Source organism: Lactuca sativa, chromosome 2 (genome assembly GCF_002870075.4).
Source record: "Lactuca sativa cultivar Salinas chromosome 2, Lsat_Salinas_v11, whole genome shotgun sequence".
In the NCBI taxonomy this organism is placed as follows: Eukaryota; Viridiplantae; Streptophyta; class Magnoliopsida; order Asterales; family Asteraceae; genus Lactuca; species Lactuca sativa.
Genome location: NC_056624.2, coordinates 235197156 through 235219268, shown reverse-complemented (window position 1 = coordinate 235219268; position 22113 = coordinate 235197156). Strand labels below are relative to the sequence as shown.

At 40.6% G+C, this 22113-nt stretch overlaps 3 long non-coding RNA genes across 4 annotated transcripts; 2 read left to right on the top strand and 1 right to left on the bottom strand.

The window, feature by feature from the left end:
• Positions 1-320: 320 nt before the first annotated feature.
• Positions 321-1908, bottom strand: LOC111920597 (uncharacterized). Of its 2 annotated transcripts, none has more exons than XR_002859941.3 (3): positions 1312-1908; positions 518-608; positions 321-437 (listed from the first exon to the last, which is right to left on the bottom strand). It is a non-coding gene; the product is annotated as an uncharacterized LOC111920597 (long non-coding RNA). The 2 variants fall into 2 exon arrangements; XR_002859943.3 differs by having other exon boundaries at positions 518-592; positions 1312-1904.
• Positions 1909-1994: 86 nt separating this feature from the next.
• LOC122196566 (uncharacterized) lies at positions 1995-5429 on the top strand. The gene is made up of 2 exons (XR_006188646.2): positions 1995-2853; positions 5268-5429. It is a non-coding gene; the product is annotated as an uncharacterized LOC122196566 (long non-coding RNA).
• A 725-nt stretch (positions 5430-6154) lies between these two features.
• Positions 6155-8798, top strand: LOC122196814 (uncharacterized). The gene is made up of 2 exons (XR_006188904.2): positions 6155-7578; positions 8601-8798. It is a non-coding gene; the product is annotated as an uncharacterized LOC122196814 (long non-coding RNA).
• The last annotated feature ends 13315 nt before the right edge of the window (positions 8799-22113 follow it).

The following is a 22113-nucleotide window of genomic DNA, read 5'->3' as shown; positions in this document are numbered from 1 at the left end:
TGTTTCTGTTTCGATTTTTTGTTGATTTGCTCATGCTTGTTGTTCATTTTGATTTCATTAACTAAAATTGATTTCATTTTTGATTCAATTTGTTTCGTCGTAATTTCTCCAATCAAGAGGCTTGAACTTTGAAGCCAAAAAATTTCTTGTTTGAGAAAAGAAGGAAATTCGCCTCTAAAAATGGTGAAGAGATTCTACCGTCTTTTTAATTTATTGTTGTATTTTAAACTATGCTTTTAGATTTTGAGATTCTTTTGTGAAAATTGATGAAGAGACTGCGCTTTTTTTAATTTCTTCTCTTTTTTCTCAGAGCCTAATGATTCTAGCCCATATAATCTTTGAATAACATAAGTTCCTCTTAGTTGCAATCACATTTATACATAGATCTGCACAATATAACCAATGTTCTTTTAATAAAGCACAATATCGGCATACACCTGTATAGAATCAGAGTTTTGTAATTAGTTATAGATCTGTTTTCAAATTGAAAGTGGCCAATAGAAGTTTCATGAATTACCAGTTGACATAAGGCTGATTCTTGAACACTGTCATATAAATCGGTCCATTCATTGCTCACTTCGGATGGTAAACACTGTATGTATGTAGAGCTGCAATCAGTTTTGAATATATTTTCTATAAGTGAATTAATTTTTGGTATTTGTTTTGCAGGGTGGGGATTTTTATTTCAGATGAGAAAAGTTTATTCCAAATGAGAAAAGTCAATATGTTAATTACTTGTGTTTTCTGTTTGAATGTTGATGATCATAATATCTTTAGATAGTTGAGGATTTTATTTAACTAGGAGAAGCCCATGCTCCGCATGGCGTGAATAGGGTTTTGACGTTAATTGAGTTTTGAATTGACAAAATAGATAACATGTATAAAACACAAAGAAATGTGACCAAAGTCAAGAGAGCTGGAAAAGTGGTGGCGCAAGTATAAAAAAAAAACAGAGGGGGCAGTTTTGAAAAACGCTATAAAAGTGTTAGGGAATCAAAATATAAAATTTGTGGCCAAAATAAGAAAGTTAAAACTTTCATGTTCATTCATGCTCACGGGATTTAATATATATATATATATATATATATATATATATATATATATATATATATATATATATATATATATATATATATATATATATATATATATAATTTGTTAAAAGTATTTGTAAAAGATATTGAAATAAGTTTTTTAGCTTTTAATTCCCCAAAATTCTATGTTTTTTTTTTATATTTTGAGAAAATGGGTTTCCTTTTGAATTGCTTGTGAAATGTAAAATGGTCGTTTTTAATTGGTCAGCACACTCACCAGCATGTCTCCTTACTCGACAGACCTTTTCTCGGTCAGCAACTATCGAGACCTCGATCCCCTCCTCGTCTTCTTCTTCTCCGTTTAACGGTAAATAAAACACACCGGCAGGTGTTATTTTTCCGGTGAAATCAAAGAGGCAGCAGCCTCTCTCTTTCCTCCATTATTCCTGTCGATTTAAACAGCAATCCAAACACCCCTATGAACTCAAAGAAACCACCCAAGCACCCCCTTTTGACTACTGTACCGATCTCACTCCCTCCCTTTTCTTTGGCACCGGCGAAGTGGGGAAGAAGAAGGACCGGTAAGCTAACCGGTTGTGGCGAGCCTCCATCCGACCCTACTGTTGCTGATTTCCTTTCTTCATCGATTGAATATCACAGGACCACCCCGGGACCAACGGCTTTCCCTCCTCCCCTTCGCGATCCACTGCCGGAGCAGCCCCTTGCTTCCATCACAGCTGACGACAGCTCTTACTGACGCCTTCGTCCTTCTTCTCCGATCAAGGTAAGAGCTAGTGGAGTTTTCCTAATCCATCTCGTCATCTGTTTCCACTTGTGTTTCTCTTTTTCCCTCTTCCAACCAGACGAAGATTAAACCATAAACGGGCTACCGGAGGTCGCCCCCCCCCCCCCCCCCCCCCCCTGATGGATTTGCCACCATCGAACCACCCTCCCACCTCCCTGGTCTGTTAGCGTTCGTGCTTCTTTCTTTTTGCTACGATCAGACGAAGGAGATGACCCAATCCATCCCGTCATCTGTTTCCACTCGCGTTTCTCTTTTTCCCTCTCCCAACCAGACGAAGATTAAACCAGAAAGGGGCCACCGGAGGTCGACTACCCCCCACTCGACGGATTTGCCACCATCGAACCACCCTCCCACCTCCCTGATCTTTCGTGTTTCTTTCTTTTTGCTCCGATCAGGCGAAGGAGATGACCCAATCGAACCAGAAGAGGAAGAAGACGCCGAAGATAGCCATCTGTCGGTGCCCCTTCATGCGGTTTACTCGATCATCGTCGGAGATCAGGCCTTTCTCCATGCTGTTTCGTTTGCTCGATCTTTCCCCCGTTCCTTTGCTGATCTGATGAACAAAGAAAAAAAGGAACTCGTCGATTCTTTTACCCAAACTTTGTATCAAATTGGCAAAACGAGTCCCTGCAATTGTAACTTTAAATCAAAATCAGCCTTTGACCTAAATCCTTACAAACTAGGTCTAGGCATTACAAATTGGTCCCTGACTTGAATTAGTTTGACAGATCAACCCCATTTTGCATTAAAAGACCAAAACAACCCATTTTAATGTAAATTAATACAAAAGTAGTCCCTTTTAATTTAATTTATCCAAAGATCAGTCCCTTGTGTAAAATAAATTACAAAATAGCCTCTTCTTTTAAATATAAAATATTTGAAAACAAGTCCTTTTAGTTTAAAACATTACCAAATTAACCCAGAAACGTTTGAAAGTCCGAGAATGGTTACGTTGCGATTTCTCACGTGAAGTTTCACCAAAAAGCGAACCGTGATCGAGATTACGCTTCAAATGTAAGTTTCTATGACCCCTCTTTTACGATTTTAATATTTGGGGGAGAATATATGTGTGTTTATTAAAGTTTGATGATTTTATAGTTTTATATACAAAATAACATCAGACTTTATTGTTGGTCAAATTTTATGAAATAACAATCTAAAAATGTGATAAATCACCAATAGATCAATTAAGCTAAAGTAGATTGTTAAATGATGATATATTTATACCTTACGTGAAATATAAATATAATTATTAAGAAAATTCATAAGATTATAAGTAGATTGCTATAATAACACATTTTGAGATTATAAATCACAAAAGGATGGTTATATATATATATATATATATATATATATATATATATATATATATATATATATATAAGTTAAAGTACATGGAATCATGATAATATATATAAATGACAAAAAATATTATTCGCGTATAAAATGAAAGTACATTGTTATATTTGATGGAAGTCAAAATTATGAAATCGTATAATTAATAGTTAAGGTTATCGAAAATTAACTTTTAATATATATAATTTATGTAGGGTTCGAAGTTTATAGTGAGGTGTCGAAGTACAATTAGGCCTGGTTAGTTTCGAAGTCATTGTATTGTATTTCGAATTTATGTATTACATAAGGCATTGTTAGAGGTCGAAGCTCTCATGTCTAGTCCTTATGTTTTTTTTGTGTACGCGTATGTATGTCCCTATAAATAGGGAATGTATAGGATGTCGAGAGTAACTTTGTGAACTTTTGTGAGTGAGAGCACTTTACTCTATCTATACTCCTGTATTCATTCAGACGCAATCAAAGAGCCAAACATATTCTATTTACATCATTGTTCTTAATTCATTATGTACTTTGATTTCGATGTTAATACTCGATTCATAAGAACTACAATTTATGTAAAAATGAATGTAAATTTTATAAATATATTTTTATATTAAATATAAAAATTTAACATAATTGACTTCAGGACTTAAGAGTTGTTATTTACGAAATATTATATTTTATATATCTCATGTATTATAAATATCATGGGAATTATTGGTTTCACGTTGGTTGAAACCTGGAAAAAATTATAAAAGCAGCCGTTATGCTGCCCAAATTTCGTCAGAACAAACAATAGAAATTTGGAAATCCATTAAGTCTTACGTATCTTAAATACTAAAAGAATTCAATCAAATATTATTCCTAAACAACAAAATCATAAATATTCAACAATATTATAACGAAAAGTTTAAGATTAGGAGGCCTAGACACATTGTTAGGATCCAACATCCCAAGGTCTCCCTACCGGTGTCATGTTGTTTCTAGAGCCATATGAGTTAGCTTCATTTCCTAAGCCATTTGAGCTATGTTGTTGAGTATACTAAGACTGTGTGTCTTAGTGGGAAAACTCTTTATTTTCATAATCGTTAATCCTCAGAGAACGACCAACGACAGATATAAGTGTCATACTATTGATCTTGTACGATCAGACCGTCCGCCTAGAGTTGCTAGCTACAACTACGTCCGACGAGACGAATTTTGGCGTTGACGTTAGTTTCATTGAACATTACCACGTGCTGTAACGAGGTGAATGACGTTAGCATGCCCTATTATGGAGCCAGTACAAAAAGTTTAGTGTCATAAGTTCGGTTATGAGTTCATTATAAAATCTCAGTTTTGTTTCGTTACCGTATATAATCGATATTGGGTTTATACGGAGTTTTTGTTCACTTATACTAGTTGAAAGAGACCGTATTTAGTGAGATAGTTTGTGACTAAAAACGATAAGCGTAGATACCAAAAAATAAGTCATATAACACTTAATTAATATCATGACACGACTCAATGAGGTTTATTAATTTACATAAAACAAGTTATTTATATAAACCATTTGTTTTTATACGAAAACACAATATTTACATGGGAGGAGTTTGCCCCACCGGCTAAGTGCCGATTCTCCAATTAAGTCAGATAACACTTAATTATTACCACAACACGATTTTACAAAGATTATAAATTTGAGACTTATGAGTTTTTCATATAAATTATACAAATGTCTGTACAAGGATTCAAGAGTAGACTTGGTTATTTAATGTTTTCATAAAGAGTGATATGAATTTATTTTATATAAATTGTTATTCAAAAATCATTGGTCCTGGTAATCTCGTGAAAACTCAATATTATTTTGATTTACTTATATATTCACCAAATTTTGTGCTTTCGGATTTGAAAAAACAATATTTATAAATCAGTTTAAATACATTTTTATAATTCAATGACTTTATACTTTTGATAGAAAAGTACGTATTTATAAAAGCTGGTCAACCAGATAAATTTTATAAAACACTTTCGGTTATAAAAATACTTCGTGTCAAAGCATGTAGAACTCACCAACAAATTTTTTGACGTATTTTAAATGCATGTATTCTCAGGTTATTTAGCAGGTCGGAAGTGTTCGCTCCGAAGGCTCTCCGTTATTTTTATAATACCTTTTTAAATGCTGAATTGTTAGACGCGTGTCTCGATTTAGCAATGGTCTTGCCAATGTAATTTCTATTTCGGTAATAATAGAAGATTATATTTGTGCTGTTCAATGTACGTTAAATAACTGTGATTATTGGTTTACGTTACGCACCTCGGCGTTTCCGCCGGCGGCTGAGGGTGTGTCAATATATATATATATATATATATATATATATATATATATATATATATATAAGGAAGAGTAATATGGAAAATGAATGATTATGGCAACACATATTTGAACCAATGAAAACATGACAACACATCACTTCCACAATACATTACTTGTGAAGAAAGAAATGGACACGTGTCATTTGATTATTGGTTCAGGTAAATGTTGCCCTAGTTATTTGTTTTCCATAGAACTCATTCCTATATATATATATATATATATATATATATATATATATATATATATATATATATATATATATATATATATATATATATATATATATATATATATATAGTGTGGATATAAGGATTAATATGGACCAATTATTTTAATTATCAAATTTTAATAATTAATTAAATATATAAGGGTAATTTGGCAAATTAAATTTTAAATTAATTATCTAAATTTGAAATAAATCTTATTATTATGGTAACTATGTGTTGATTGAGTCTATAATAATTATCTATCATCACATCCCGTCTCCTATAACTCTATGTCGCCATCTGTGTTCATCAACCACACGCCACCATCACGAAACTCGAAGGTGCATTACTTCTACAATCCATCATCAAGATTCTAGACCATAACCCGGGATACCTTCTCCAATCAATATGTAAGTTTCTTTTTCCTTTATTAAACTCATGTTTTTTTTTAAGTTGATTTTATATTCTTGATGTTGGGTAATCGTGTGTTTGCAATTGAATTGATTTACATAAAGCTTAGGAACTCTATTTGCAATGTATACATAATCGACTTGCAATTCTTTATATGCTTGATGAATTAAAAAAAAAAACATATTTGCAGTAGATTTATTTTTCATTTATTTACATATACTAAAAATGATCATAAACTATTTAATATTAGTTTTTAGTACAAACGTTTTTTTAATGGGAGGCTCTGCCCTGCTGCTTATTGGAATCAAAATAAATCAAATGCAAGCTTTATGTGAGTGCACGGGTCGAGTTTTTGTCTTTCTTTGAAGTAAAGAAGAAACAAACGACATGATTTTAGTTATTTGTAGTAATGAATTTGTTTATAGAATATACTTTTGATTTTGAAATTGGATGTATTTCACGTCATTAAATTTGCTAGTTTTGGTTATTTGCAGTAAGAATAAATAATGACATACCAATAGTTTTCGTTATTTGTAACTACTAATTATTTATAAATATTATTTGATTAAATTGACAAGTGAAACGAATACTCATTCATGTGGACGCATTTAGCTACTGATCTTAACTAATGTAGCGATTCTTTACAATAAGGTATCTCATTTTGCCCGCTAAGCGTTTGCAAAAATGCTTGAATCAAATATTTAAGTTATTTTAACGTACCTGTTTATTTAGCTAAAGATTTGGTTTGAATGTAGTATTGGAGAATTCTATTTTCACTTTCTAATGTTTATTTATGTTGTTATTTATAAAAAGTAGATGATTATGATGGACTTTATAGTTTTATTCTTTCAGAATGCACTAAATTTAGATATGTAGATGGATTTTTACCCATATATCTAGCTTCGTGAGCAATTATGCTAGAATGTAATCTTGAATTTCAATTATGCCAGAATTGAATCTTGAATCAAAAGGTCATATCATCAATTTTTTGATTGTTGGTGTAACACCCAGATTCACCAGGTAAATTCTTGCAATTATTTCATTTGATTTTGGACCAGACGAGAGTATGACGACGTACTCAAGGTACGCACGGTGTATTCCCTCTGCATGTGTGGATCGGGATAACCCCTACGTATGTTAGGTGTACCCATGCATACGCATGGAGTACGCAAGCCAGGGGCATACCCTAATTTGTAGGGTTTGCACCCTATTTAAGCTCATTAATTCCTTCAAGTTCATCACCTTTTCAGCCTCCATTGTCTCTCGAGTCATATCTCGAAACCCTAATCCATTTTTCCTAAATTTTGAGCTTGTGTGTGTGTTTTTAGTGTGTGTGGTGCTTAGAGAAGAAGAAGAAGAGTTGTGAAGGAGCATTGAATCAGAAAGAGCTTGTGGATCTAGGGGTTTCTCATCATTTCTAGCTTGTTGAAGGTAAAAAGCTTCTACCTCGATGACTCCATGTGTTAGTTTGTTGTTTAGGTCTTATTTCGTCATAAAATGGTCCTTCAGGTATTTCTTGAGAGTATGAGCTACTCCAGAAGGTTATAATGCTAGATCCTAGTGTTTCTAACTTCCCTTAAGTATAAAAATGGAGTTGTGATGGATTAAGTTCAATCACGCAAGGATTCAAGGTGCTTTCATCAGGATGATGTGGTTTAATCCAATATTTCCCCCCATTAAGACATGCAAAATCATAAAGTTGGCAACTTTATGGCTTAATGCTCTTTAAGAAGCATGGATCTAAAATTTGGACGTCGGGTCTTAACGGATTAAGACCATAGATGAGGTTTTGGCCAACTGAAGCGTACGTCGGGTGTACCTTCGGGTACGCTGCGCGTACGCCTCTGAAGTCCCAATGCATGCGAGAAATGTGAGTACACCGAGTGTACTGATTGGTATGTTGAGCGTACTCACTAGAGTGGGTTTGGGTTTATTCTGGCCATGTGGGACTTAGGGATTTTTGGGTCCTTGTTGGGCCGTAAGCTTTTTTGTGATGAAAATTTAAGTCTTGGACCCATTTTGAACATAGTTTATTGTTGGTCTTCGTGTCTAGAAACATTTGGGCCTTGATGGGCTAGGCCCATTAAGGCATGTAATAAGTGACTTTTTTCCCTTAGGGCCAAGATTTAGGGTTTGGACTCTCAGGTTGGATTATTGACCAAATTTATAATTAGGGTTTTATAATTTTAATTTAGAGAGAGGATTTCAAGAGTCAGTTGCGCGAGTGTGATTTGATACCTTCAGTCTGAGGTGAGTTTCCTTCACTGTATCCGTAGGTCGAATGCACCAATGTCGGCCTACTTGTTTATGATGTAGTATGATGATTATCTTCATGACAGTTGTCAATTATGGATGTATTTTCTTGATGACTTTGTGATTCTTTTGTTATGGTATGTGGTATTTTAGGGGAACTCACTAAGCTTTGTGCTTACGGTTTTCAGCTTATGTTTCAGGTACTTCCAACTCGAAGAGGAAGGGCCCAGCCTGATCGCACTGCATCCACCTATGATTTTCCGCATTATGTAATTTTGTGAATTTGTACTCTGATAAAATGTTGCTATGATACACTTTTAAGTGTTTTGATATGATTATCGTATATTTTGAATAAATTTAAAAACAAATATTTTATATGCATTTTTGGGTTGTTACAAGTTGGTATCAGAGCCTTGGTTTGAGAGATTCGGGCATACTCTCAGGTGTGCCTAAAATCATATCGAGGATTTGGTAGATTTTCCATAAAAACATTAGAGATTTTAATAAAAGAAAAGGGGTGTGATGCCTGCAATTAGCCGAGCTCAAGTAAGTCTTCCCAAAATACCTATACATGTTATATATTTTATGCCATGATATGAGAATTGCATGCTAGATTATGGGCTAAGGATCTGCTCGGGATTGCATAAGAACTGTCCATAGCCCAAAAACTGCGACTTCCCTTTGCCTTGATGGAAATCCGAGACAATTTCTCAGCTGCAGTACCAAGGTTGGATCATTGGACAAGTCAGTAGCCCAGCTTGACTCCAAAATTGATGCCAAAGTGTCTAGTCTTTACACTAAGCTGGATTCAATTCTAAAATCTCTCTCGCACGTCAAGAATCAAGGGCCCCCAGATGAAGAAAGAGCTCAATAGTTGGATCAAATCATCCCCCTCCGTCTCAAGCACACCATCGAGGAGGTCGAGGAGAAGTATAATTCAAGTCTTGATCATTATCTCGACACCATCACCGCCATGCTAAAAGTTCACGATGATATGATCAGCGCCACCAATGAGCTGATCAAATAGACACATGTCGGGAATGAGAAACAGATTCAAAGGATGGAGAAGGAGATAAATAAAAAAGATGAGATGAATCTCATCATGCAACAAGTTCTCATCAAACTCCGCATGGCCTGTTGGAATATTGTGGACGTTCCGAACAACAAGTTCGATGAAATGTTTTCCATTCTTGCATCCTTATTTGACCATCTCAAAGCTCAGGCTCCGACTGTTGAAACCTATGATGCTCTTACCCTGTAGATGAACACCATCTTTCAGAAGGTGTTTAATCGTCTCTCAGAATTTCAACAGTCTACATTGCTTTCCTCGGTTGCTAGGCCATCCGATGCAAGAGGGGTAGAAGGCCCAAGCAACAGAGATAATTCTATCTATTGGAAGCCTGCCTCGGAGTTCAAACTCTGAGATGAGTCTGATGATGAATCTGTTCAGATTGTCTCCACAGGTACTCCATCTAATGATGATGATGATGATGATGATGATGACAAGTATATCACCAATTTTGTGATAGGAATTCAAGCTCAAAGGAATTTCCCAGCCAAAATTCTTTTCGAGGATGAGCAACGGACATGCTCTGCTGTATCATGGCCATCATCCCTAGCTGATGTACTTCAACGATGCTGTGAAATGGCTTAGGAAAAAACCAAGCCGACCATTGACGCTTTCCAAGCCACTCAGTCAATGATGCTTCTAATTCCCTCACCAAGAATTGCTCCAATCAATGAAGGTTGGCCACTTCGGAAACCTGATAACATTCTTGAAGAGCCCCTGATTCCACCTCCTTCTGAATTCACCATCGATGAAAACATACAACATATCATCTCGGTCCTCAATAAGCAACAAGATAAGGGTAAAAAGCGCATCTCGGAATTTTAAAGCTCCGAAAAGACCACCAAGAAGCATGATGGTTGGTCTCAAGAACAGATCGCTCAACCTCTTGAAGAGAGCATCCTAATTCAAGCTCTGAAAGACAACCCCAATCCGATGCTAGGTTTTTTCCCACTCTGCAAAGAAGGAATAATTCATGATCTAGATATTGTTCCTTTCATGTATTATGACCTCCTAACCCAGGATTCGGACCAGCTTGATCTTCCCATTTCTCCATACGGCAAGTTTTATATCAAATTCACTCCTCTCTACTAAGAAGATGATCCTCAAGTGATCATCAGAACCGAAAGAGAACGTTTGAAGACTTTCTACTCCTTGAATGCACATCCCTAAAAGGAAGTGTAGTCTCAGAAGAGAATAACCAAAATATATGGGCTTGCAAGGAAAGTTATGAAAAAGTTTGATTTGGATTGCCTCTTACATCGCTTACATGTTTATCGGAACAAGACAACATAGCTCACCATTACGGATGCCGACTTCCCACCCATCAATCCTAATGGCATCTTAACCATTGATGCTTATTTCCGAACGCATCAAGACAGTCAGATGAGCATGGCTGCATACAGTGTTGCAATATGTTACTTAAAGGATTATGTCGCTGAGTTTTGTAGATGTGAATTTGAATTGGATCACTTGTTCGAAATTGAACAATTCTTGGCAAAGATTGACTATAAAATGCCAGAAGCTGAAATCTTGGTAGAAGGGCCAATTTATGAACCAGTGTTGGGGTATGTCTACCTTCAAAAGAAGGACTTCTTCCATTTCCTAGATAAGCATCTCGTCCCCTCCAAAGCTCTTAAAAAGTTTATAAAAAATGCAGCTAAGTCAGATGCCCTCGAACATGTGAAGTCCAAGTTTATAAGTCAGCTTTAATGGTATCTTGAAGTACGAGATTGGTTGTTTAGAGCTCATGTGTTCATCCAAGAGGAAGCCAACTAGCCAACTAGATTGCTAAGTTCACTTAGGGGGAGATTGTTGGAACCTTAAAGCGAACCTCTAGCAATCACAAGTATTGAAGATCCGAAGTAAGCATGTTCCGAAGTAGAGATGGAGTCCGAAGTGAAGACCATTCCAAGATTGAGCAAAGATCCAAGATTGATAGTCTGTTTATGAATTTATTGTTTCTTCTCCTTTTTATTGATGTTACGTTTCATAGGACTTAACTTTTTGAATATGTTGGATAATCATTTGTCAGAAGCTGTTTATTATCCAATCCTAGGAACGTTTTGTAGTATGTACGATATAGCTCCTTTTCCTATATAAGGAGTGATTTTAATGACAAGAAAGAGATGGATTGTTCCTCTAAAGATAGAAAATATTCCTCTTAACTCTCTTTCACTTTTCTCTCAAGTCAAAACCTTCACAACATTCTTCTTGTTCATTTATTGTCTTTACATTTATCATACTCATAGTTTCTTCATTTAGTACTTGTGTACTTTGTTTAATCTTTACTTCAAATCTCGACTGGTATTACCAGACTTGACTGGAACATCAATTAAGAGCAGACATCGATCTTTAAGATTAACTCAAGGTTTGAGTTTTCAAACCTTGTCCTTGTGCATTGATTCTTGTACTCACACCTGGACATTTTGTACTTCGTAAGGTGTAGGAAAAAGACTCGAAAAGTTGACTTGAAACAGTCACCAAGTCGTGGTAGGGAGACCACGTCGTGTTAAATAGGTGACAATTAATTTTTGTTTTCGGTAACGACACCACATCATGGCAAAGGTGACCACGTCATGGTGGGTCGAAATATGTGAAAAATATGTGCATTTCACTGTAGATTTCTTCAATAATTGGTCACTAATGATGATGTGAACTTCTGGAAACGTGACTCATCAGCTTGGGTGATCAAGTTAACGCTCGATATGCTCAAATCTCGCCTCTCTCGCCGCATTCCTAACCCCTCACTCAAATTCATCAAAGTCTCTCGCGAAAAATACTCCTCTCACCAAACTCGAACCACTGGGAAATCTAGAGACAAAAACAAGGAAACAAATAACACCAAATACTTTAAATCCTACGATTACCAACATCCTAGAAAATAAAACAAAACAAACAAACACAAACAAATAAAAATAAAATTTTCTTAAATCCACTTGAAACAAATAAAAGGATAATTTCACTCTTCATCATTATGTCCTCCTCCACTCCCGCTAGCTCCTCTGTGTTGCTCCACCCAAAGATCGTCCTATGTTGGAATGTAGGGGTATGACATTGGATACACACTTGGGCGTTGGATGTTCATATGTTGCATCAAAATGTCGAGGTGTATGTGGGTGTAGTTAACACCTCGCCCCAAGTTGTCTTGCTATCAACGCAAAGCAACATTATACGGGTCCATGGGCAACTCATCCTTGGTAGGAATCACAGGTGGCTCTTCTTCCGCTTCACCGCCCCTTTGTCTCACTCTCCTCCCGGGCCGGTCTCGTAGGTTGTCATTTGGAATGGAAAAGTTCCCAAACCCATTGTCCACCATAATATTTGCTTGTTTATAGAGAAGTGGACTAAAAGGATTGCTAGTTTCCACCGTAAGCATAAAAGCCTCCCTTTTTTGGAGGACCCCAAACGACCACGCCAACCTTGTGATTAACATGTCACCATACAAAGGTGACCCGCAGCGATCTTTTCCGGCCTAGTTTGCTAAAAAGTCAGCCACATGCCACAGAACATCAATAAGTACAACCGGAGTAATGAGATTCCACATAAAATAAACATCCAAGCTTAGGACTTTGTCCCCCTCTTGTTGTTGGTTGATGGCATTAGTGATCAATCGGTGTAAAAGGCGATGAATAGGAGACCAAATCTCACTTTCTTGGGTTGTCCCCGATTGGTACACACCATTGGAAATGTTGACATTCTTGAATTTTTTTTACGTCTTCTTAACCTTGCATCATGTCATTTCTTCATTTTGTCCTTGTAGCATATCAATTAGAAATTATACGAGATATTATGTATGAATGTATCATAATGCATAACATGGTGATTGAATATAAATGACGAAATATTGCAAAGAATTTGGCTATGGAACCCAGACACGTACAATTTCAACCATAGACAACATAGTATTTACATAAAGTCGTTGATATTCAAGACGCACAAAAACACAAACAACTTTGAAAAAATTTGGCAGAGTATATTTACGATGCTAACTGAGATGAATAATTTGGAAAAAATGTATTTTTTTAACATGTTATTTGTTTTTTGTTTTAAAATGTGGACTATCGTATTTTTTCGTGTAATGTTGGTTTTAGTTTTTAAATGTTATGTTTAATTTAGGATGTATTTAAATAGCATGTCTTATTAATTTATATTTATATCTATATATATTTGAAAAAATCGAAAAAATAAATAATAAAAAAATAAATCGAAAAAAATAATAGAGAAATAAATTGAAAAAAGTAAATTAAAAAAGAAAATGATGACATGAAAAAATAATGGATCTTATAACATGTTGTCAATTTACTCGATTGATGTTATAACACCACAGATGACGTGACATGTGAGGTGACACTTTTTTGGGTGTAATAACACCCTTTAACATGTTGTCCATACCTAGTAGCCTTAGGGTTCATACTGTAACACCCAAAGTTTTGAAGGCCAAGAAAGGAAAGAAAACCTTAATTATAAGGGGCGACTCGGAGAGTCCAAGGAGGGACTCGGTGAGTCCGAGCGGGATCCGGGTCGAGGTGTAAGTGACCAACTCGGCGAGTCTGCCAAGTGGACTCGGCGAGTCTGGTCTGTGTGAGGAAAATCCTAAATTCGGGGCTTGGAGCTTATTTAATCGTCTCAATCTCTCCCCTAGGGTTCCTTTACTATCTCTCACACCCAGAACACCGCACCCTAAGCCTCCATTGTGCTCATTCAAGCTTTTAGCCATTTTGAGTGATTTAAAGGAAGAAGAAGAAGTGGGAATCATTGAAGCATCAAGGAGTGGCCTTGGATCCGAAGATTGGGGAACCCTTCTGAGATATTGAAGGTATTAAAGTCGTTTCTCTCCTTTAGATCTTCTTTGGTTATGAGTTTTGGGGCATTTAAGCCATGTTTAAGATCAATCTCGAGCTTGAAGTCCAGATCTGAGGTTGCGACCTCAGATCCATGCTTGTTTTGGTTTAGAATCCCGTAAAGCATCAACCCTTGAGTCGATTATGGAGCTTTCTTGCCTTAAACCCTAGTTTATGGTGTATTTTGCCTAGATCTACTTCTCTACACGTAAAGTTTGCAACTTTACGTGAGGAATAGGCTTGGGAAGGGTAGATCTACAGATTTGAGTCCCTGCATGACTCAAAAGTCATCTGCATGTATGAAGGACCGGATGGACTCGGCGAGTCCTTTGAGTGGACTCGGCGAGTAGCATGAAGATTTGGAGGAACTCGACGAGTGGGATGAATAGCTCGTCGAGTCAGATGAAGTTGCGCAGGAACTCGGCGAGTTGGAAGAACAACTCGGCGAGTCTGTTGAAGGTTGTCCTGGACTCGGCGAGTCTGTTCTTGGACTCGGCGAGTCAGGTCGCGAAACCCCAAACCCTTCGAGTTGAGACTCGAATCAGTGAGTCGAATGGAGACTCGGTGAGTTGGACAGGTCAGGACTCGGTAATCGGTAGACTCGGCGAGTCATGGACTGGCTCGGCGAGTCGAGTCGCAAAGAGAAGGACTCTGAACATATGAACTCGGCGAGTCAATAGGGTGACTCGGCGAATAGGGTTGACCTGGAAGGTTGACTTTGACTAGGACTTTGACTTTGACCAGAGTTGACTTGGTTGGCTGTCGGGGGTCAGTTAGACTCAGTGTTGTATTGATATTGGTAGTTCGGGGAGCGAGTGGAGCTGAAGTTCAGAGAGTTGCCGTGCAGCAGCTAGTGGGTTCATCAGCCAGATCAGCCAGTGCAGGTGAGTTTCCCTTTGTATGAATGGGTCTACGGCCACAATGTCGGCCCATGTAGTTATGAGTAGAAGACTCGGGGGTTAGCCCTAGGCACAGTATGTTAGTATGATATTCGGGACGAGGTCCAATGATAGAGGGCGGGTGCCCAAGGTATGGTTTATGTGATAATTTATACTTGTTGTCTGTGTGATACTTGTATGTGCCTGGTAGGGAGGTGAGTGTGGGCGAGGTCCCGTATCTCACTAATAGCAGAGTGTGGATGGTGTTCCACATCTCAGTAGCAGCAGAGCAGGGGCGAGGCCCAAGTTAGGGAATGAGTGAGGGTGGGCTGGGCCCGTACCTCATTATCAGCAGGAGTTTGGACGGGGTTCCATGACTCATCAGTAGCATGGCAAGGGCGGGGCCCAGAGATAGGCGAGGACTTAGGACAAGATCCATTAGTATGTGTTTAGCTTATGTGATGTGATGTGATATGTTTATGTGCTATTACATGTTAGTGGGCGAGGCCCTGTGACAGGCGAGGCCTAAGTGAAACAGATCTGTATCCGAGTGAGGCTCGAAGCCAGGCGGGGCCTGGAGCGGCGGGGCTGTTGTAGCGGGCGAGGCCCGAGGTAGGAGGCGAGGCCCAGGATAGCGGGCGTGGCCCAGTATGTGCAGTATGTTGTTATGCATGGTATGTGGTAGGGTGGGGAACTCACTAAGCTTCGTGCTTACGGTTTTCAGTTTTGGTTTCAGGTGCTTCCGGTAGTGGAGGGAAGAGCTCGGGGTGATCGAATGGCACACACCATAGTTTAGACAGCCTTGGAATGTTTACTCTGATAACGAACATGTATTTTGGAAACTAATACTCTGTTTATGTTTTGAAATGATGAATATGCTTAAAGTAAAGTTTTGTTTAAAGAAATTTTTAGTCTTGAATTTTGGGACGTTACAAGTTGGTATCAGAGCCTTGGTTTGAGGGATTCGGACATGCTCTCGAGCGTGTCTGAACTCAAACTGAGGGATTGGTATAAGTTTTCAAAATGAAAAGACAGTTTTGTAAAAGAGAGTTTTGGGAAAGAAAACAGTTTTAGAAAAGCAAAAATAATTCAGAAAGGAAAGAACTTTGAAAAGAGAAAAAGGGTGTGGTGCATGCAATCAACCGAGCTCAAGTAAGTACCCCAAAATACCCATACAAGTTTATGTTATGATTATCAGTTGATAGAACAGCATGCTATAATAGGACTAAGGATCTAGGGATGATGCCTTATGTGCCTATTATTTGTGCTTTTGAGCTGCATAGTAGTGCTGATTAGACAGTAGTAGGATAGCCTGTTTAGGTTATGCCTGAGTTTATGAGTTTGTGTGAGTCTATAAGCTTGTGTTGCATGCTAGTTCAGTTTCCTGCTTTGTGGATATGATTGTTTGAGTATGTTATGGTTAGATTTTCCCTTGTCTGAATGCTGCTTGCTTTGTGCATTATGGGATTCTGAGTGATAGGAGTTAGCCATTAGGTGGATACGACACGTCACATGCGATTAGGGTTGAATAATCTCAGAGTGTTGGATTTGGTCATATTGCACAACTCTTGTTTGAGTCCAACCGTTGTAGGGACGAGTCTTTTACTTGAAGGATTATCTGAGCCTTGTCGCATGTGATGGTATCCAGGTGATGGCTAATTGACATCACAAGGAGACCTTCAGTAGCTAAGGACTGGTTTGAGTTGAGTCAGAGGTTTCCCTAGGGTAAGCCTAGGATGAGATAGTGCTGGGAGCAGTAGTAGTGGAAAAGGGACCTGGTGGAGTCAAAGCAATTCCTGAGGAAAGTACGGATAGATATGGAAGGTAGTATGGACCCGTACTACTGAAAGCAGAGGATCCGTACTCGATTCGGGAAAGGCCGAGACAAGATCGGGAACCTGGTAAGGTGTGTTTGGTCTCGCATCAGTGATGAGTATTCTGATAGTGGTTGTGGTATACTTTCAGCATGGTGACGTTGCGAGAGAGACCAGCGGGTGGATCAGGCGCCAGAGAGGGATCAGGCTCGGGTTCAGGGGCCGACCAGCTCGAGGAACGAATGAGGGAGTTGATATCCGCCGAGGTTACGCGCAGTATTTTGAATCAGACTCCTGTGATCTTTGGCACGGTCAAGGAGGGTATATTGGAAATTTTGGATGAGAGGCTGGGAGCCTTCCGTACTGAGATGATGGCATTGATGGGAGCGCGTACCTTGACATTTCGAGAGTTCAGGGCTTGCGAAGCACCAGATTATCATGGGGCTAGGGACCCCATCGCTAGCAGCAGATGGTTGGCTGATGTTGCCAACACATTTCGTACAAGCCGGTGTCCTGAGGGGGAAAAGGTCAGACTCGCTTCCTGCCTTCTGAAGGACAGAGCGAGGTATTGGTGGGAGGATATTGGTCATGCTTTGGGGGATGATGCCGCGTTGGACGCGATGACTTGGAGCAATTTCTCGGCCAGGTTCAGGGCGGAGTTTTCGCCGATTATTGAGGTGCAGCAGTTGGCACGGGAGGTTTAGGATTTGACGCAAACCACTGAGACTGTGGCAGAGATCACCGCCAAGTTCAGGGAGAGGGCTCTTCTTGTACCGCAGTATGTCGCGGATGAGGAGATGAAGAAGGCCCGATACCATGAGATATTGAGGGATGACATCAGGGAGTTCGTGAGCAGATCCAGCTGTAAGATGTTGGAAGATATGATCTCTTGGGCTAGAGAGATGGAAATCGATTTGGAGCAGATCTGGAAGAGGAAGTCGGATGAGGTTCAGGTAGTTGCAGGTTCGGGCAAAAGGCCCAAGGGATCGGATTCGAGATCGAGGGATTATCAGGACCGCAGTCGGTGCGGGAAGTGTGGCAGGGCACACGGGGGCACGTGCAGGAGTGGTAGTGATGGTGAGTCTAGTTGTTTCAAGTGCGGTCGGACTGGTCATTTCAGCAGGGATTGTACTGTTACCACCACACAGGGATCAGACTTGTTATGTTTTCACTGCAATCAGCGGGGCCACAAGAAGTCCCAGTGCCCCAGTTTGTTTTCAGCAGGACGGGTGATGACACCTGCCCCTGCAACTTTGAGGATCACAGACGACCGTCAGGGCCGTGCAGAGGCGCCTGCAGTGGGAGGCAGAGCTCTTCAGATGACTACCTTAGAGGCGCGATCAGCACCGGACGTTGCAGGTATGCGATTTCTGTTTTCAGTTCTTTTATTTGTGCATGACTATATTGTTATGGTTCTGCATCATTATCGGTATGAGTATTTTATTTTTGAGCGGTTGATTGTGATCGAGTTATATGCCATCTACATACCTTGGATATTCGAATGGTAGTGAGGGGATGTGCCCTATTGGAGAAGGTTACATAGGATGCAGTAACTATAGCATGCTTGGGAGGGACTTGGTATGTCTCGCTAGATCGGAGTTGTATAGTGTTAGAAATGGATTGGTTAGATCCCTGGCTATGGTAAGCTTGGGTTCCTCAGCAGATCGATTATGGAATGGTAGCAAGGATTTCTTTTGAGTATTGAGCAACAAGGGGTAAGCAGGATTGAAGTGGGGGAGAATCCTCCAATTGTGCCCAGGTAGGAGCACGCAGACCCATAATGAGTATGTGACCTCCGAGAAGGAAAAGAAGTGGCTCAGCGTTTGATGGATTGAGGATTCAGGGTTGGGAGTTTGAGAAACTCCCCATCAGTTAGTGTGTGTGATGGTAATGGTTAGTGCGTAGTTGGGAATTCAGGTTGTGGATCGCCCGAAGGACTCGAGGGAGTCGGAATGAGGATCTGGAGAGCTTATGGCACATGGGTGCCTTTGTACTAGCAGTCAGCAATGGATGGTGATGTAAGACTACGGGTAAGTCGTAGCATTCCTTAGTAGCTTCGTTAGCGGAGTCGGGGCGAGGCCCTTATCTCCTAGTGATCAGGTAGGGATCAGGAATGGGTAGTGGATGAGAATGATAGGGAGTTGCCTGTATAACGCTAGAGAGGTGAGACTTTGGGAGAGGCTGCTCTAGGATATAGTTGGGTGAGACCCATGGGCGAGGCCCGTATGAGATTAGCAGTGTAGGTGAGACCTGAGAGCAGGGTTGCTTAGTAGTATGGTTGGGTGAGACCCGTGGGTGAGGCCCGAGTGAGAGTGGATATAGTTGGGTGAGACCCATGGGCGAGGCCCGTATGAGATTAGCAGTGTAGGTGAGACCTGAGAGCAGGGTTGCTTAGTAGTATGGTTGGGTGAGACCCATGGGTGAGGCCCGAGTGAGAGTGGTTAGACTAGTGGAACTAGGAGGTTAGAGGCGGGTGGGACCCATGGGCGAGGCCCGTGAGTTTTAGCAGCACAGGTGGGACCTGGTAAGGACCTTAGTGTCAAGATAGAGGATCGAGGATTCCAGGATTGTAGCGCCTGAATGGCATGATAGATTGAGCAGTTATAGGTGGTCGAAGTTCCTTCGAAAGTCGCTGGGAGCGACTAGCGTTGTGTTGGGTCAGCGATCGAGGAAGCCGGTAATCCAGATATTGATAGCTTGGTAGGGACCAGGGTGGTCTCAGTTCATCCTGAAGTCAGATGAGGAATAGCAGAATTGCCAGTCAGTGGCAGTGCGAGTATGCAGCGTATGGTGGAATTTAGTTAGTTGATCGTGAGGTGCTCGACACCAGATTATAGTAGGAAGTAATGCCCAGTGGATACTGGCGATAATCACCCGTACTGGAAGTAGTGGGAGTAATAGAATCGGTGAAGATAGGGTCTTCGCAGTGGCGGAGGAAATAGTTGGTTATGGAGCATTGCCTTGGGGAGGCAAGGAAATCTCACAAGGAAGGAAATGGAGAACCCCTATGGGTTCAGTGCAGTACTCGGTGAGTACCAGAAGGAATGTCGGTTGAGTAAGTTGTGTTCCAGAATGTTCAGGGTCAGGGTTGACCCGATATGATAATCTGCAAGGATTAATGTTAGTCGGAATGACCGAGCGGAAGGCCAGCGAGGGAAGGCAGCTGGTGTTGGGATAATGGGTTAGGTATTAGAGGCAGATCGTAGGCGGTTGGCCATAGCAAACTTCGAGGGCGAAGTTTAGTTTAAGTGGGGGAGAGTTGTAACACCCAAAGTTTTGAAGGCCAAGAAAGGAAAGAAAACCTTAATTATAAGGGGCGACTCGGCGAGTCTGGTCTGTGCGAGGAAAACCCTAAATTCGGGGCTTGGAGCCTATTTAATCGTCTCATTCTCTCCCCTAGGGTTCCTTTACTGTCTCTCACACCCAGAACACCACACCCTAAGCCTCCATTGTGCTCATTCAAGCTTTTAGCCATTTTGAGTGATTTAAAGGAAGAAGAAGAAGTGGGAATCATTGAAGCATCAAGGAGTGGCCTTGGATCCGAAGATTGGGGAACCCTTCTGAGATATTGAAGGTATTAAGTCGTTTCTCTCCTTTAAATCTTCTTTGGTTATGAGTTTTTGGGCTTTTAAGCCATGTTCAAGATCAATCTCGAGCTTGAAGTCCAGATCTGAGGTTGCGACCTCAGATCCATGCTTGTTTTGGTTTAGAATCCCGTAAAGCATCAACCCTTGAGTCGATTATGGAGCTTTCTTGCCTTAAACCCTAGTTTATGGTGTATTTTGCCTAGATCTCCTTCTCTACACGTAAGGTTTGCAACTTTACGTGAGGAATAGGCTTGGGAAGGGTAGATCTACAGATTTGAGTCCCTGCATGACTCAAAAGTCCTCTGCATGTATGAAGGACCGGATGGACTCGGCGAGTCCTTTGAGTGGACTCGGCGAGTAGCATGAAGATTTGGAGGAACTCGACGAGTGGGATGAACAGCTCGTCGAGTCAGATGAAGTTGGGCAGGAACTCGGCGAGTTGGAAGAACAACTCGGCGAGTCTGTTGAAGGTTGTCCTGGACTCGGCGAGTCAGGTCGCGAAACCCCAAACCCTTCGAGTTGAGACTCGAATCAGTGAGTCAAATGGAGACTCGGTGAGTTGGACAGGTCAGGACTCGGTAATCGGTAGACTCGGCGAGTCATGGACTGGCTCGGCGAGTCGAGTCGCAAAGAGAAGGACTCTGAACATATGAACTCGGCAAGTCAATAGGGTGACTCGGCGAGTAGGGTTGACCTGGAAGGTTGACTTTGACCAGGACTTTGACTTTGACCAGAGTTGACTTGGTTGGCTGTCGGGGGTCAGTTAGACTTAGTGTTGTATTGATATTGGTAGTTGGGGGAGCGAGGGGAGCTGAAGTTCAGAGAGTTGCCGTGCAGCAGCTAGTGGGTTCATCAGCCAGATCAGCCAGTGCAGGTGAGTTTCCCTTTGTATGAATGGGTCTACGGCCACAATGCCAGCCCATGTAGTTATGAGTAGAAGACCCGGGGGTTAGCCCTAGGCACAGTATGTTAGTATGATATTCGGGACAAGGTCCAATGATAGAGGGAGGGTGCCCAAGGTATGGTTTATGTGATAATTTATACTTGTTGTCTGTGTGATACTTGTATGTGCCTGGTAGGGAGGTGAGTGTGGGCGAGGTCCCGTATCTCACTAATAGCAGAGTGTGGATGGTGTTCCACATCTCAGTAGCAGCAGAGCAGGGGCGAGGCCCAAGTTAGGGAATGAGTGAGGGTGGGCTGGGCCCGTACCTCACTATCAGCAGGAGTATGGACGGGGTTCCATGACTCATCAGTAGCAGGGCAAGGGCGGAGCCCAGAGATAGCCGAGGCCTTAGGACAAGATCCATTAGTATGTGTTTAGCTTATGTGATGTGATGTGATGTGATATGTTTATGTGCTATTATATGTTAATGGGCGAGGCCCAGTGACAGGCGAGGCCTAAGTGAAACAGATCTGTATCCGAGCGAGGCTCGAAGCCAGGCGGGGCCTGGAGCGGCGGGGCCGTTGTAGCGGGCGAGGCCCGAGGTAGGGGGCGAGGCCCAGGATAGCGGGTGTGGCCCAGTA